General features: G+C 33.9%; 1 non-coding gene and 1 pseudogene across 1 annotated transcript; one reads left to right on the top strand and one right to left on the bottom strand.

Moving 5' to 3' along the window:
- Positions 1-941: 941 nt before the first annotated feature.
- LOC123238310 lies at positions 942-1,048 on the bottom strand. The gene has a single exon (XR_006505513.1). It is a non-coding gene; the product is annotated as a U6 spliceosomal RNA (small nuclear RNA).
- Positions 1,049-10,551: 9,503 nt separating this feature from the next.
- On the top strand, positions 10,552-15,027 carry LOC123233830 (annotated as a pseudogene).
- The last annotated feature ends 4,105 nt before the right edge of the window (positions 15,028-19,132 follow it).

The following is a 19,132-nucleotide window of genomic DNA, read 5'->3' as shown; positions in this document are numbered from 1 at the left end:
CATCATCAGGTTCAGTAAGTCATTCTTGATTATAAGACTTTTTCCTTTTAAAATATTATATTCCATGATTTCCTTTCTTTTACATGATGAGTCATCACATATTTTGTGATTCTGTCTAAATCTTTGGTATTTGTTTTTCTTGCTTTCAATGGTTTTTTTCCTTTGATCTAGAAGCTCTGGATTTGGGGCATGACATTTAGGATACTTTATTTTGGAGTTTCAAGAAATGAATGTTGGATTATTTCTATTTTTACTTTACTCTCTAATTCTAAAAGATCTAGGGAGCTTAATTTATAATTTCTTAAAGTATGTGATTCAGATTTTTTGGTCATAGTTTTAAAGAAACTCAATGACTGTTAAATGATCTCTCTTTGGCCAGTTTTCTAGGTCAATTATTTTTGATAGTGAATATTTTATATTTTTAAAATATTTTGATTTTGTTATAATTTTTATTGTCACATGGAGTCATTGATTCCTGTTTAATCCATTTTAATTTTGAGGGAGTCTTAATTGAATAAGATATTTTCCCTCCTGTTCTAAGCTATTTATTCTTCTTCCAGATATTTCTCCAAATATCTGATTCCACTTAATATTTTATAATATTTTATTTTTATCTTCTGCTTCATTATTTTTAGATATGATATTCATTTTGTGTCTCAGGCATTTTTTTCAAGGCTCTTGTTTTTGCAGTTTTTTCTTCTTCTTGATGTTCCTTTTGGGAAGCTTTTACTTCACAATATTTCTTTATAGTATTTAATATCTTCTTCTATTCATTAGCATCACAAGTTTCAGTTTATAATTTATGAAACAGATGCCAGGGCTAGGCTTCTTTGACTCCTACAAATTTGGATGGAATGGTTAGGTTCTGTTTGGTCTTTTTTTTAATTTGGCAAACATCTTTTCTTTATTATCATCATCATTAACATCATTATTTGGACCTCAAAAATATGGAAAGCTTCATGAATTTGCATGTCATCTTTGCGCAGGGACCATGCTAATCTTCTCTGAATCATTCCAATTTTAGTATATGTGCTACAAAAGCAAGCACCTGTTTGGTCTTGATAACTGTTATTTAGACTCTTACCTCTGACTTTCACCTTCTCTGGTATATCTGTACTCAGACCTCTGGCAAGTTTCAGATCCCTCTGGCTCCTCAAGGGTCAGAGTGCTTTTAAATGCCCACTAGAGTACCTCATGTCATATTACTACTGACTTCCATACCCTTCTTATGTGTCTTAGACACATTGTGATCTCCCAGCCCTATGCGGTTATAATTGCCAAAGCATTGCACATTTCCACATCCTCCCAACTTTCCCTTAGGTTTAACTGTGTTGTATTGGGTGTTCAAGGAGGATTAGCACTTGTGATGTGAGGGCTTGCTAACCCTTGTAGGGCTATTAATTTACTTTTGAAATTTTCCTTTTACCCAACTGTCACCTGTGTCTCCAAAAAGTTATTGAATGAACAAAAGTTACACTTTATTAAAATCATCTTGGCAGATGGACTAAACCAAGATGAGAAAAACTGATGAGCCACAAACCCATTGGTGAGTTAGTGGGGTATCTAGCCTTAGTATGTGAAAATTTCCTCAGGTGGAATGGGTACATGAGAGCAATTTATTCCAATGGCCATGAAGGCAACTTAAAGAAGTGTTGTGGAGTACTTAGAGCTTGTTCAAAGAACAAAGATGCCAAGGTCATCCACAGCATCTTGAGACATTGCCAGACATCCTGACTTTTGTTTTGCCACCAGGCTTGGATGACTCTGGAGGAGAGAGTGACTTTGTGCAACTCTGCCTCATTTAAATCCAATTTATGGATAGTGAAGACATCATCCTATGATGTCATAGGTTCTATTCAAAATGAAGGACAAACAATATCAGCACTGAAGAAATGAAAGGAGACTACAAAGGACTGGGAACTGTTTTGTAATTTTCTTTGTTTCATGAGTTCTTTTGACCAAAAAATTACCAAATGGCCAGCTTTCTAGTGATGAATCTCTTCATACTTAGATACGTTGTAAAGAAGGCTTGATCTGTTGCTAGGATCACACTCAAAATCTTTGTATTATGGTAGATTCAGCCAGCACTTGTATTACATTGACATAGCCTTTAACACACAGGACTGTTTCCTTACAATGATTGGGAATCAAAGATGTAACCTGAAGTCTTGATTATATACATATAAGTCTTATATTTATAGGAACAAAACTTTAAAGGAAACATTTGAAATATTTACTATAAATATATAAACCTCATTTTTGTTATTTTTAATTTTTTTATTATATACTTAGTAACCACCATTACCACCAAAAACATTAACTAAGCAAATGCCTAAAAATTATGTGAAAACTACAAACCTCACATTGTTAAAATTTGTTTAAAGTATGTAAATTATATTTGTATGCTAATAAAAACATCTGCTTTTCAGTTTTCTTTGGTTCTTTTACTTGGATACCTTTTTCTCTTGAATTTTTGGCTGTTATTTTATTTTCTTTAAAAAAATTATTTAGAATATTTTTCCATGGTTACATGTGTTAAGAGAGTTTTTCTTAATTTCTCTCTTTTTCTATTTAAGAGGCAAGGGAGCAAAAAGATTTCTGAGTAAGAGCCCCCTTGCTTTGCAGGCTGTCAGTTGGTGACAGTTAGAAGGGTGTGGCTGAGAGTTAGTCAGTTACAGCTGGCAGTTGGAAGGGGCTTTTGGTCTCTGGGTCACCTGGGGAGAGGAGTGTGTGGCTCATACTCTCTCAGATTGGGAGGAGACTTAGAAACAGATTTAAGGACTTACAAGTCTTATTGATTATTGATTATCTTGAGTAGATAGGTAGATAGATAGTGGGTATATTATTAGATAGTCAGTGTAGCTAGAAGTTTAAGCCTGGGTTTTGCCTTGGCTGAAGCAACTGCCCTTGAAGGCAGATAGATTTAGGGCTTTTAAGAAAATTTTAGTTAGGATTGGGATCTTAGGTATAGTTACAAGCTATTATAAGAATACTCTCACTTTCCTCCTTTCTATTACCTCTCTGTACTTTCCTAATAATAAACTAAGTTATTTTTTTTGTTTAAGAAGCTGCTCTCCTGAATTTTATTCAAACTCCTACCCCCAAAATTTAACCCTTCACACATGACTCATGATTTGTCCATCCCTTCCTCCCCCACCCACCACCCCTGAGCTGATAAGCAGTCCCACTGAGTTATACACGTATCATTGTTCAAAACCTGTTTCCATGTTATTCATATTTTCAATAGGGTAATCTTTTAATATCAAAACCCCAATCATATCCACATCAAACCACATGATCAATTATATGTTTTTCTTCCGCTTTTATGCTCCCATAGTTCTTTCCCTGGATGTGGATAGCCTCATAAATTCCTCTGGATTGTCCTGGATCATTGCATTAGTGCTAGAAGTCTATTACATTTGATTGTGCCACAATGTAGTAGTCACTGTATAATGTTCTCCTGGTCCCTCTTTTGCTCTGCATCAATTCCTGGAGGTCTTTCCAGTTCATATAGAAATCCTCCAGTTCATTATTCCTTTTAGCACAATAGTATTCCATCACCATCAGATACCACAATTTGTTCAGCAATTCCTCAATTATGGGACACCCCCTCATTTTCCAATTTTTGCCTCCACAAAGAGTGCACACACACACACACACACACACAATTTTTTTTTGTACAAGTCTTTTTTCTTTTTATCTCTTTGAGGTACAAACACAGTAGTGGCATGGCTGGATCAAAGGGCAGACATTCTTTTAAAGCCCTTTGTGCATAATTCCAAATTGCCCACCAGAATGATTAGATTAATTCACATCTCAACCAGCAGTGTATTAAAGTCTCAATTTTGCCACATCCCATCCAACATTTATCACTTTCTTTTGCTGCCATATGGCCAGTCTTCTAGATATGAGGTGGTACCTTGATGTAGTTTTCATTTGCATTTCTTTAATTAGGAGAGATTTAGAACACTTTTCCATGTGCTTATTGATAGTTTTGATTTCTTCATGTGAAAACTGCCTATTTGTGTCCCTTGACTATTTGTCAATTGAGGATTGTCTTGATTTTTTGTAAATTTGACTTAGTTTCTTATATATTTGGGAAATTAAACCTTTGCCAGAGAGTTTTGTTATAAAAATGTTTTCCCAGTTTGTTTCTTTTCTTCTAATTTTAGTTGCATTGGTTTTGTTTGTACAACCCCTTTTTAATTTGATATAATCAAAGTCATTCATTTTACATTTTGTAATGCTCTCTATCTCTTGCCTGGTCTTCATTTGGCTGTTATTTTAAAAAATGTAATCATATTATTCTTATTCTCTTTTCTTCTCTATATGTTCCCCTTATTTTCTTTACATTTCCAGTATTTGTCATTTCTAAAAACATACTATAATCTATTCCATTCAGATATTGCAATCTATCTAGTCCTTTCTTCCATTCATTGCATTTGAGTTATATTCCAACAAAGCTTTCATGAATATTTTCATACTTACACCTTTTTTACTCTCAGAGCCTAACTTTAGTAAGAAGATTCCTAGGTCAATGAGCATAAACAACTTTGTAATTCTAAATGTATGTTTCCATCTTATTTTCTAAAAATAAAAAAATTCATAACTATTTTAGTAATGTAATAGCAAGCCTGTTTCTCCATGTTCCTCTTGACATTTAATTTGATCACTTTAACTTATTTGGTTCTCAATATGTTATGAATATATTAATTATATTCACATAATACAAATAAATATAATAATATAATAATTAATATAATATGAATATATTAAGGCATTTTCACAAGATCATATTTAGCTCTATTGGTTCTTAGGCAGCAGACACAATTTGTTGCCAGGTTCATACTCTTTCCAAAACCAAGTCTTTCCAGCTTAGTCATAGCTAGTACAACTTTTGTTTCAATGCTACAACTCCTCAGGAATGGAGGATTACTTCCATAATATTAGTGTTAAAGTAAGACTTTTGCAGAATATTTATGTTCTCTAAACTATTGTATAAACCTTATTTTTAAAGGAATACATCTTCACAATAGAAAAAAAATTAAATACCCAAAATGGAGATAGGCTGAAGGTAAAGGGGAGTTAAAGAAAATATTGGCAAATCTTCTCTGATGGGACTTTATTGACAAAACACACTGGCAAATGTCAGATAAATTTGATCAGTGTGGAAAGTCCAACCACAAATTCAGTGTAGACATTTTTGGCTTGGATTTTTTACTCAAATGAAACAAATTCACCAGATATTTTAGAGTTTGGGGTTCTACTTTCTGAAGAGCATAAAAATGTTTTTATAGGAAATAGAGCTAAAACATGTCTATGATATGTTCCACTCTAGGAGATAGAAAAATAGACCAGAATAATATATATCTTTGAAAGAAATACCAGTTACCTTAATGTGAGGGAGAAAAAAAATCTGCCTGATTTATGGAGATTTCTTCCAGAATACCCAAACTGCAAGAAGTGTGTGTGAGTAAATTACAGAAAATCAAATTCTTTTTCTCTGAAATCTATACCATCATCAACATTTAAGAGAGTGAATTGTAGTTCCTTTTGAAATCTATATTATTATCTATCCTTTGGTGAATTAAAGCAGGTATGGCTGTAAAATGATTCATTTGTCCATTATGACAAGTTACTTTTTTAAAATATGGGAATTTTTGCTTCCTCACCCCCTTGTTTTTTTAAAATAAAACCATTTAAAAAATAAAAAGAAGAGAATTCAGTAATTCAGTAATCAGTTACTTGGAGGGGTTAGGGAGGAGAGATCCCAAGCCATAAAAACCTTCAATTTTGCCACTAAAGAATTTTTTAAAAATCCTTTTATGTAAATCTGACCTTGGCTGTACCAATTGAAAATGATACTACTTTCATTTGAAGTAAAACTGTAAATGTAATTTTAATGTGTTCAAAAGGAAAGGAGCTGTGTACTATAAGGATGATATTAGAAATTGTCTTGTTATATTAATTTAGAAATAAGAGGAAGAGAAACTGGCTTGAGAAAGAATTGGAGCTTTAAACAGATCTGAGACAGTGTCAATTTCAAATGTTGACAGTTTAACAGTTTTTCTGTGACAGTTATTCTCTCTGGGCGTGGCAGTTACTCTGAGGGGGACCAGTTACTCTCTCTCTCTCTCTCTCTCTGAGTGCTGGAAGGAGGCGACATCTTCTTTTCTTCCCTTACTATTGGAGAGAAGAGTGCAAGACGACCAAAGAAAGACCTGGTCTTCAGTTTGGACTCTGAGTCCGCTAAGGCTCAGAGTCCTAAGTTGGTTCTTGCTGAGGCTCAGCCAGCTGGTCTTTGTTATTTTTATAACTTTTTATAATGATAATTGTGTTAGTTTATTGTAGAAGAGTGAAAATTTGTGTTAGATCAGGAAAGATCAGTGTAGCCTGTGGAAACAGGAGAAGCAGTTCCTTGTGGAATCAGGGAGTTTTATTTGGGTGGAGTTAGAATCCCTTAGAATTAGAAATACTTTTTTTATCTTTATATTCTCAATGAAAAGTTTATTTTTATATAACTAGAGTCTCCTTAGCTTCCTTGCATCTGGCCCTGAAGAGAAGTTTACTTATGAGCTTCACTTCAATTACATAAACTGAAGATACTTTGTAAGCACAGCAAGCAGAGTATCAAATCATTTTATAATCAATAATCAATTCATTCATATTTATTTTTACAGTACTTAAGTATTGTTATACATCTCTGTTCATTATAAAGGAACTACTGGGCCATAAAATATTTATATTTTACTTTCAAAAACATGGTCAGGTTTTTAGGCTTCTAGTTTCCTCTGGTCAAGTGGAGTTGTAACATTTTACTATTTCAAACAATTTTCTTCTATCTCTAATAGGTATAAATATTTGAGGATCTGAAACATCATTTAAAGTAGATTCATTTAGTATTTCCTCTAAGATCAGGGATGTACAGCACTATATAGCCAAGTGGCTTAGTAAATCCTTTGATTCAAAGATCTGTTTTAAATATATTTGTGGTGAAAAAAGGCACATGGAAAAGTTCAGTCAGCCTATAGTTGTCTTAAAGGAATGATGTCTATTTATTCTCTTGCTGAAACTCTCATTGCTAGAAGACTAAAGATTTTGGCTGTGGTCTTTAGGACTGCAGAGAGAGGTCCATGAGAAAGTCACAGCCTACCTTTGGCCCACTCATTGGAATGAGCCCTTCATTTCATTTGCTTAATAATTGTTTTCTTTTAGAATTTTGAAACTAGCTATTGAAGATTGTTTCTCATTTCTTACTGGTCTCCACAAAAAAAAGGAAAAGAAATGTTCTTAACCTTATGGCATGATGCTTCCAAAAATTCCCTCAGTAAGGGAGAAGCTGAAGGGGAACTCACTCTAAACAACCGATATGGAAAAAGAATGCTAATTTTAAATATGATCCAGGATTCCTTCCCCCCCCCCACCTTTAGAAAGTAACTACATTATATAACTACTATGGCCTTGAAGACTTTCATTTACTTTAATTATTTTTCTCAATAAAAATAATAAAATCAATAATTAAATAGTTGATTAAGTGAACAAGCATTTAGTAAGCATTTGCTATGTGCCAAGCTCAGCTAATTGTTGGGAATACGAATATGGTTGAGTTCTTTCCTATTCAAAGAAGACCAAAATGATATCACTAATGATGTCTTTTGTCTCATGCATGCATTGGATTTAAGTGAGGCAGAGTTATTTTCATCTGTGGCTCTAAGTTATAGTATGTATATTGGCTATACCATGGTAAAACATCTGAGCAGACAGACTAAGCCAGGTTGAGGGTAACCAACATGCCTCAAGCCTATCAGTGAGTTAGTGGGATGTTTACTCCAGGTTTCCCTCGTGGAAAAGGTTGATGAGAACAATATTTTCAAATTGCTATGAAGGTGGTAGAAGTGGGTTCTGTGGAGCATTTAGAGCTTAGTTAGACATGGAAGGCATCAAAGTTTATCCACCACATCCTGGGTCATCACCAGAGGTCTTGGTTTTGTTCTGCCACCAGACTTTGATGACTCTGAAAGAGAGAGAGGGAGTTTGAGGATTTGGGGAATATAAATATTAGCAGAACAAAAGATGATCTCTGCCTTCACAGAACCTACATTCTAATGTCTGGTAGGCAACATTTAAAAGGAAGTTAAGTGAGTAGGACAGGTTGAGCAGGAGCATAGTGGTTTGAAAAGACTGAAGAGTTAAGAGAGGTGTCTGTAGAGAAATGAAAACAAAGTTCGTCTGGGTGTTTCACCTGAAATGAATTTTGGGAAGATCAATGGAGAAAAGCTCCCTAATCATGGGAGGGAATGGGAAAAAGATACAAGTAGAGCTATTGACTTTAGTATAGAGAAAAATGACCTGGGGTGAGGGGTGGGGGATATTGGAAAAAAAGAAAACGATGATCATGTAAAGTGGTTTGAGATATAGAATAGAGACCATAAGGGAGATCATAACATAAAAACAACAACAAAACAACCAAGACAACAATCCCTCCTGCCACTCAATTTACAATATCAAGAATTGTTTCAACCCTTCTTAGAATCAATACTAAGTATCAATTCCAAGGCAGAAAAGCAGAAGAGTTGTAAGCACTAGGCAAGTGGATTTAAATGACTTGCCCAATGTCACACTGCTAGGAAATGTCTGAGGTCACATTTGAACTCAGGATCTCCCATATCCAGGCCTGGCTCTTAATCCATTGAATCATCTAGCTGCCCCTATTATAGAATTTTTATATGAAAAGTCCTAACAAGATTTGTTTAAATTGATCTGAAAAATATACAACATAGCATCATATTCATATGCAGATAATAATTGACAAAGCAACAGGCTAGTGCCATATATGTGGATAGAACATTAGGCTTGGAGTCAAGAAGATCTGAGTTCAAATTGTGTCTTGGGCATTTACTTACAAATTACCCTAGGCAAGTAAGTTAGTCTCATTCAGCCTCAGTTTCTTTATCTGTAAAAAAATGGGAATACTACCTACTTCTTGGGGTTGTTACAAGGATTAAATGAGTGAATATTTGTAAAAGAAAACTTGGCAAACTTTAAAATGCCATATAAATGCTAGGTTGTACTTTAAAGTTTATATGTATTATCTCAATGCTCCTTTAAAACAATTCTGTGAGATCAATACTCTGAGATGCAGTAGTGATATAGGGATAGAATACCAGCCCTAGGACCAAGAAAACCTGGGTTCAAGTCTTTCTCTTGATAAATACTGGTTATGTGACTTCGGGCAAGACTGTTATCATTTTGGTGCAAATTGTGGAGTGATTGATAAACTTAATTAGTAGAGGAAGTTTTATCATGCAGAATTCCCCAGAGCAATCAAGGTACAAGATGGGATGTGTGTGTGTGTGTGTGTGTGTGTGTGTGTGTGTGTGTGTGTGTAAAATTCCTATTTTACAGATGAGAAAATCAAAATATAGAAAAGTTAAATAACTTGTCCAAAGCACACAGTTACTAAATTTTCTGAAGCAGAATTTGAACTAAGATCATTCTTGAAACCAAATTCAGCATTGTTTTCCTTTCTTTTCTTTTAAAAAACCCTTACTTTCCATCTTAGAATCAATACTGTGTATTGGTTCCAAGAAGAGTGGTAATGGGTGGACAATTGGGGGTAAGTGACTTGCCCAAGGTAACAGAGCTAGGAAGTGTCGGAGACCACATTCCAACCCAGTTCCTCCTGTCTTTGGACCTGGTTGTCAATCTACTGAGCTACCAATGCTTCCAGCATTCTTTTTACTATGTTGTCCCTCCAAAAGGCATCTGAAAAAAAAGTAATTGAATAAGAATGTGTGTGATGCTTACTATAAATTTTTAGGTAGGTTTTCCCAGATTTAGAAGGATATATTGGCTAAGTTCCTTTACATTGTAAAAAAAAACCCTTCAAATTAACTTCATGGTCTAGTTTTTGGTAATATCACCTGGGGAATGACTCACATATGTGAATTTACAGTCTTTTAAAAATGTGGATAATTAATTTATTGTTTGTATTCCCAGGTAGCCATCTTTAAACTATCTGATTGAACAGGGCATGGAACACAGAGCAACTTAGACATAGACTCTGAACTTTAAGAATTTACATTTTAAATTGTCACTGAAAAATGACTTTTTGATCTGGATTTTTGGAAAAAAGTTTCTGGCTTGATAACAGATTCAAAGAGATGTGACTGTCTACAGCTTGAAAACAAGGTCTCTTCCTTAATAAGAGAACATATTCACTTTTTCTACTAAATGGTATCTTTGTTGTGACTGTTTTTTACATAGGAATTAAAAAGTCATTTCTGTAAACTTCATTTCCTCAGCTTTTACCCATGTATTGCTTTTAAAAGTCCTATCATCAATATCCTATCATGTTTTGTCCACCCATAATTCTCTGCCTAGAAAGCATATTTCTCCCCAGATTTGTAGATAACATTCATAGTGAGTCATTGGGTTAAATTCAGGGCTATTTCTTAAGGGGAGGAGTAGGAGGGGAAAAGATCAGAGACAATTTCCCACCCCTTTTGTGGGTCAAAGGATCTTTTATTTTTACTCTCAGCAAAATCGACAATGCAGTGGCTTCCTGTTCGAAGAGGAGGTGAGAGGAATTTCCCAGCAGTGACAAAATATTTGGTTTAGTCACACTATTTGTACAATATCCTGATGAAGCAAGTGATAAATAATGGGTAAAATTCGCACTTCAGCCAGAACATTTATTGCAGTCTGAGGAACTTGAAAGAGACTCTGTTGGTGATAAGTTAATAAGTTGAAGACAATTCCAAAGAACTCTATAAGTACCCTAGAGCGACTTAAAAAAAATTACACTTAATGTACAGCCATTTCCTCTCCTCCACCCCCACTCCTTAATCCAGAACCATTGGCTTTTATACTTAATATTTAATCAACCCCTTACCTCCCAGATTGTGACTTTTGGTCCAAACATAAGGTACAGCAATGGTTTACTGAAGCCCACTGTACCAGCATGCTTTTAAAAAACTTCATTCTATAAGAAAATACCTCCATATTTTTGGAGCAAAATTTTCTGTCTCTAGTGATCTGGGCAAGTCTGTATCTTCTCAGACTACCCCAGATGTTGTGTGATCTCATCCCTTATTTATTTCTTGAGTTCTTTGCTTCCCAGCAAAGTCAAATGTCCTAGTCTAATATTTCCTGGCTCCTTTTCCATTCCTTTATGAAAGAACTGGGACACATTCATTTTCCTCAAGTCCCCTGGTACCTCAACTCATTTGAAAGAGCTGTTAGGCACAGCAGATGATACATTGCATTTTCTTTATTTAGTGAGTGTCCAATGGATGCTGACCACATCTCTGGTGTTAATTTCTTTTAGTGTCTACCAGGGTAGAAGAGAGGAGAGACAGATATTTGTTTTAATTCATTTGCTCTTGTTTATTCTCTACTCAAAACAAAGTGTAAGCAAATATGGTTTTCCTACAGTTTTCATAGGATCCAATAGTTAGAGCTTAAAGGACCTCAGAGGTCATATGATTCAGTTCTCTCATTTTTCAGATGAGGAATTGATTAACAAAAAATATCAAGGATTTGATCAAGATCAGTCATGTACTTGATAATAGAAGTAGGATTAGAACTTAGTCTCTCTGACATTGAATCCAGGACATTGCTTCAGACCTCTTAGCTTTTTTATACATTTAAAAAAATATTAAGTTCTAAATTTTCTCTCTTTCTCCAAACCTCTCCAACTCATTGAAAAAGCAAGGAATATGATATCCATTATACATGTGAAATCAAGCAAAACATTAGTTATGTTGTGGGGAAAAAATAAAGAGAAAACAATTAGCTTCAATTTGTTCATCAGCCCACTATCTGGAGATGGATAACATTTTTCATCATGAGTCCTTTGGAATTGTCATGGATTATTCTATTCTATTCTATATTCACATATATATTCACAGTTGATTAATCTTTACAATATTACCATTTTTATGTACAATGCTCCTTAGTTCTGCTCACCTCACTGCATCAGTTTATATAAATTTTCCCAGGTTTTTTTAAACCATCCCTTTCATTTCTTATAGCACAATATTATTTCTTAATAATCATATATCAAAACTTGTTCAGCCATTCCCAAGTTGATGGACATTTTCTTACATTATAATTCTTTGCCACCATACACACAAAGAATCTGTTAAAATATTTTTGTGCATATAAATCTATTCCCTTTTTTCTTTGATCTCCTTGAGTGGCACTGCTAGGTTCATAGGCTACAAACAGTTTATAGCCCTTTGGGCATATTTTCAAATTGTTCTATAGAATGGTTGGATTTGCTCCACAAACACTGCATTAGTGTTTCTATTTTCCTCCATCCCCTCTATGATTTTTCATTCAGAAGGATGTCATTTTGAAATATCTAAAGTTGGGTCCCTACTACTTCATCTATCAAGTCTATCAAGCACCTGTGTGTGGCTGTTCTATATCTTTTTCATTTTCCTGAAGCTCTCTTTTCACTTTCTCAGAAGATGCCTGAGGAGGGGAAGGCACTCATAATTGAGGAGGATTGATTAAAAGGACATGACACCTAAGCTGATTCTTGAGGTAACCTCAAGATACTAATAGCTAAAGTTAAGAAAGAAGTATATTCTAGGAATGGAGGAAATCTGTGAAAAGGGTCAGAGGAGAAAAAAAGAATTGCTGAGTTTAGAAATAACAAATAGGTCAGTTCAACTGGAACACTGAGTGTGCAGAGTTTAATTCCTTATTTTGGGGGATGATGAATACCTGAATAAGGCTTATATTTAAGTCAAGGGAGAAACCAATAGATAAGAAAAAATTTAAAATGGTAGAGAAGGAATGAATAGAGGGGTTAATTTCTTTTATGAAGAGAAGACTGGAAGACAAAGGATCAAGGGCCCAAATGGAGGAGTTGGAACTTCTAGTTAAGGTAGTTGCATGAAAGGCCCCAATGGAATGGAAATTTCTTGATGAACACTTTAGCAAAGATATTAAAGTTCACCAGGTGAAAATGTGTTTAAGAAGACAGAAAAACTCTAGTAGTTTCATCTAGTCTAAGACTGCACAACAAAATTCAAAAGCCTGAATTAATAAATTCTACTCCTAATTTATTTCAATTACTTTCCTAATCTCATTCTTGAACTCTAGTCATGCATCAACAAATTTCTATAGGACATTTCAAAGCAAATTTTCCCTATATACCTCTCTATATTCCGTAAATTCCCTATATGCCTATATAGGAACTTCTAGGCTCAGGAGTACTGTGAAGAGGCAGATACTTGGGGATGGAGGGGACAATGAGACCAAGAAAATATGGAGCTCCCATCAATATCAATAATCTCCCAGAAGCAATGGCTGATGACATCATCTGCATTGAGAGCTGAAAGACACATACAGATAAATTTGACACACTGAGAAAATTCCATATTCTACATAGGCACTGACCATTGGAGCCTACCACAGAAAGAGGAATTTCATGAGGACTCCAAAAAGAGAGAAAAAGACTTCCTGTAATTAATAGCTATGAGCTTAATCTTTGTCCACATGAGCTCTCTATGTGAGCCCACTTTCCCTAGAGACCTTGGATGCAAGGGGAAAGTGCCTTCAGTTCAAGGACATGTTACTATTGTCCTTGCTATGTCTACTTAGTAAATTCTCTTTTAACAAAAGCTAATTAAGAATGGATTATAATCAATGGGAAGCACACTGGGTGGGGTGTGCTAGTGACAAGACTCCTAATTCCTCAGGGTTATCCCCTGGAATTCTCAAGGTAGCATTTAGTGTCCTGAAATGAAAACCCTGATCAAGATTTGAATAGAAGTTGGGGAAGTTGTCGAATAGTAACTGACACAACAAAGAAACACAATGAAGTAAAAACATGAGATATAGTAGTCACAACTGATGACATATATCCCATTCTGCTCTGATAATCACTATCTTTCTACTACTGTATTTATATTTTCTGTTTTTAAAGTCCTTTATTTGAAAAAATTATCCTGATTTTGACTTCTTATTAATTTTCACTTATATTGTTGTGGTCATTGGATATATTGTTTTACTCTGAATCAGTACATAGCACATAGAAATCTTTTATTTCTTTGAATTCCTTATAGTTGTCATTTGTTTCTACACAATAACATCCTAAACCATCAGGTTTTTGCAGCTATTTTACAATCAGTAGTTAGCAACTTTGTTTCCAGGATTTTTCTACCATAAAGATCATTGCTATGAATATTTGGTCATCTATTGGACTTTAGTTTTTATCTTTGAATTCTATGGAGTATGTGCTCCAGAGCAAGATTGCTATGTCAAAAGATATATTATTACATAATCTCAAAGTGAGATAAAAAATCCTAAATGGCTCAGTAGAATAGAGTATTAGGTCTAGAAACAGGAGGTCCTGGGCTCAAATCTAGCTTCAGATTCTTCTTAGTGGTGTTAAATCGGACAAGTTACTTGACCCCAGTTGATGGTCTTTACCATTCTTTTGCCTAGGAAGCAATACTTAGTATTGATTATAAGGTAGAAAGTAAGTATTTTTTTAAAGAAAGATCCGAAGGCTTTTCTTTTGACCACTTTCTTATTTTAATATCAGTGCAGTTTTTAGAGGAGGAGTTTGTACATGATCTTTTAACCATTTTCATGAGTGTTAAATTGGCATCATATAGTAAATTTTGCGAGAATAATAAAGGCTTCATTTATTTATTCTCTTGGCTAGTTGAATGAACTGAATATGGTAAAAATAAGAGTACTTACTTTTATGGGAATGGCAGTAGAAAATAAAGAAATCTTTTTTGACACAATGCAACAAGAACTTCAGATTGAAGCTGATGATGTGGAAACATTTGTTACTGACGCTGAAAGAACTAAGATGGTCTACTGCAAAATTAACCAAACACAGAAAAAAGTAATTGCCAGTCATAGCACATTTGGACATTTGGAAGACAGCAGCGGCAACAACTGTAGGACACACTCAATGTCTGGAAACAAAATTTGAACCAAATGAAAATCAGTCTTCCCAGTCTTATGAATAATTTTGTTCTCTGGAGAAAATTCTAAATCATAGAAAACATCTTTGTCCATCCATACATCTCATTAACTTTTCTATTTTAATGATGTTAATTTTTAATGTTCCTTTACAAAAAAAGTTCTCCTTCTCCCTTGTAAGAAAATCTAGAATCTATCCTTAAGAATAATAATTCATCATTAAGTCATTAGAGTACAGCAAAGTGCTCTGTATCTCATGAATAAAGAACCTTGATCCCACTGTTTGCCTTTGGCGTCATTGTTTTTCCCTTTTTTTTTAAAATTTTAAACCCTTAATTTCTGTGTATTGACTTATAGGTGGAAGATTGGTAAGGGTAGGCAATGGGGGTCCAGTGACTTGCCCAGGGTCACACAGCTGGGAAGTGTCTGAGGCCGGATTTGAACGTAGGACCTCCTGTCTCTAGGCCTGCCTCTCAATCTACTGAGCTACCCAGCTGCCCCTGTTTTTCCCTTTTGAAGTAAGTCTTTCCTCTATTTGGATCTATGTCTTCCTGTTTATCCAACTCTGAGGAAATTTTCCTTTCCCTCTTCCCCACTTCCTTTTATTTTCCTCATGATTTTTCTTCCTTTATCTCTTATTCCATAGATTTGTTGCCACATAATGTCTTTCAGACAATATATGAAATATTTTGTTCATAATACAAAAATCAATTGACAAACAAAAACATGATCCTAACACACATTCATAAATTTATGTAACATTAGAGAGATGAAAACTAACATTTTATTTCTTTCCTTTTCATTGTTATCTAATTATTTTTAGCTTTTTTGTTCAGTTTGCATTTTTGACACCTTGCTTAACTCTAGATACTTTTGAACAAATGAGTCTAATTCTTATGTTTTGCTGTCTAGTTATTGATGCTAAGTTTAACTTTGTATGGTCTATGCAGGAACATGCCTAGAAGGCAATTGTCTTTGTACACACATTATCCTTGCTTCTGCTTTCCCCTCAGAACTTCAGTGGCATTTCAGATTGGGCCAGCAAACCTAGAAAACCCTTTCAGGCATGTCTATGATAACATGTTACTTTTAGATGAAGATTTATCTTCTTTTCCTCCTTACAGATTATCATTTTAAACAATTTTTTCCTCTGATTTCTTATAATGCAATTTCATTAAAGACATAATTCCATTAAAATCTGATTAATTCTCTTTGGTAAATGAAAAATTTCTTCCCTCCTACCCTTTTTTATTTTTTATTTTGATATTTGGCATCAGTGTTCCTTGGTGAGTTGAATGTGGGGTTTCTTTCTGTTTGTATTCTGTGGCTTCCCATGATTTATTTTTTACTTCCAACTTCCAGTATTTCTGGGCAATTTTCCCAAAGCATAGCAGATATATTTTCTTTTTTATGATATTTTATGAGAGATATAATTGTTATATGACCTTTATTTAGCTTATCAACTTCAGCATTCTTATTTGATGGCCTTCTTATTTGTTCTAGACTGTTTTACAATTTTTCTTCTGCCTCAGCATTTTTTGTTTTCTTTTTTAGATAATCTTTTTATTAAAGAATGTCTATCTTTTGTTTTAAATTTCTTTCTTACTTGACTTGCTGTTTTTTAAAAAACTATAATTTTTGTCCTCCTTATAAGTCATGCAAACAAGTCAATGAGCATTTATTACCTAATCAGGCCAGAATGTCTATTGTATGTTCCTGGGTTAAATGCTATGGATATAAGGAAATGTAAAAAATAGTATCCCCTCTAAAAAAACTCAAAGTCCAGCTGTCAAGACAACATACAAATAACTATGTACAAACCATATATGTGCAAGATAAATAGGAAATAATATCAAAGGGAAGACACCATTATTTAAGAGGACCTTAAACTAGGCTAAAAATATTCCTAGAATCATTAATTTAAAGCTACAAGAGATTTTAGAGGTGATATAATCCTAGCTCCTTATTCTTTGATTTTTTTTTTGCTTATTTAAAAAATATTGTTGTTCTAAACCATTATGGAGTTTCTTAGAGGTATTCCATTGTCATTATTGGAATCTTTGAAGAACTGGTATTAATAGTTTAACTTTCCTTAGAGAAATTTGACTTAATTTCTCTTATTTCAAAATACTCATTTATTGATATGGCTCTTCAAAAATTATATTGTTTCTTCTTCTCAATTGAATTTTATATTTTTATCACTTAACATGCTGACTTTTCTATGCAAGGTGCATTTACCAACTCTGTGACCATGGGAGAGTCATATAACTTCTGTGAGTCTCTATTTTAATTATAACACCTACATTACAGGGTAATTGTGAGGATCAAATAAGATAACCTTTGTAAAGTGCTTTGCCAAATGTCTAAACCTATAATAATAACCTTTTTTATTATTATAATTACATAAGCAAACATATAATTGCATGTGCATGTATGTTTCTATATACACTCTCAGCATAGAAAGATAATTTTAAATAATATGTTTTATGAAAATTAACAAGAGTCAACATCAAGTGAAAAGAATCCTCTATCTTGAGAAATAAATTTTTTCTGCAAAGTAATTAAGATAAAATGGTTTATAATTATTCTATTGATGGGATTAAGGACTTAGCTTAGACCAGTTTGCCAAGGTTCTATGCAGTCAATTGATTGTAGTCTTTTTGGGTTATTTTTGTTTAATGAGTATTATCTTTGCAAAAGTAAATGAACTCATTCCATTTTTGTTTTTAGTCCTTTAGATGAAGTCCTAAAGAACCTTGATGCTGGGCCAAGCCACCTTTAGTTTTGGGCAAAAATAAACCATATGAAGTTTATTAAGAATCAAAATGAAAACTGCATTTAGGAAGAATGTATGCATGTATGTGTAAAAATAATCACACATTTACATGCCTACATTTGCATATGTGAACATAGATGTATATACAATACTTATACATTATCTATACATGTGTATATATGTGTATTACATACACACATATGAAATCATATACCTCCAACAAGTTGTCATCAAATCTCTGCTCTAAGATCTACAGAAGAAGGCAAATCCCTACAATTTTGAGGTGGCCGTCTTTTGGACAGCTTCTCTTCTTTAGGAAATTTTTCCTTATGTTGATCCAAGATCTGCCACTGTGTATTTTTCCCTCCTATTTGTATAATTTTATATCCATATATGTATATAAATATATATGTGAATATAAACAAATTAATCTTAATCAGACCTAAATTTATATATGTGAAAACAAATGATCCAAAAGGTGATGGAATGATGTGTGCGTAAATAGGTTACAGCATTTTGTCAATGGTGTGTAAGGTATGACATAAAAGATACCATTAATGTTACATATATACAGAAAAGAAGATGAGCAGATCTTGAAGCAAGAATGAAAAATTATGGGTTGCAGAATATTGCAGTGATACCTTAGGATATTAAAAGGACCAGAGGAAGGCTTCCAGTGTCCTGGATGGATGATTCTTCCTTAGAAGAATACTGGAAAGCTATGGGAAAATCACACAGAATAAATGGGTAGGCTGTGGTCTACACTGGCTTAGAGTGCTCTTTTGGCCACCACAGATTTGTTGAACACCTATATATCCATTATAAAAATACAAGATTGTTCAGAAAAATGAAACCATTCTGTGGATTTTGGTTAAACACAAACTCAAAAAGAGCCAAAAATGATCACTTGCCTGCTTATCACTTCAATTCTTCAAAAGATTCAAGGGTTCATGAAGGTATAGATCTCGATATAGATCTCAGCCTCTTTGCATGTTAGTAAACAAGATTATGGAGTGCAATCTAGCTCCAAACCACATCATTACTTGGTAGGTTACTTGTAGACAGTGACCCTTTTCTAATTTAGTAAGGCTAAGTCTCTGGTTCTTAACATTTATTTTTTCTTGTTGAGAGAGCCTGTCAATTCAGAGCAACAAGTGTTGAAGTTTCTCATTAGAATGACCTATAGAATATTTGGAACTTACTTTCAGCTATGATAAGTAGGAGATTTAACTACATGTAGCTGCTACAAAGAATTAAAAAAACTAGATAATTTCAATTTTAGGAATTAGAGCATATAGACTGAGGGAAGCACTTACTCATTGTTCTTTGCACCAGTCAGATCACATCTGAAATTTTGTGTCCAATACTAGTCATCATAGTTTTAAGAGAATATTTGTAAAC

This window comes from Gracilinanus agilis, chromosome 2 (assembly GCF_016433145.1).
Source record: "Gracilinanus agilis isolate LMUSP501 chromosome 2, AgileGrace, whole genome shotgun sequence".
NCBI lineage: Eukaryota > Metazoa > Chordata > Mammalia > Didelphimorphia > Didelphidae > Gracilinanus > Gracilinanus agilis.
This window is presented reverse-complemented; position numbering and strand designations above follow the sequence as displayed.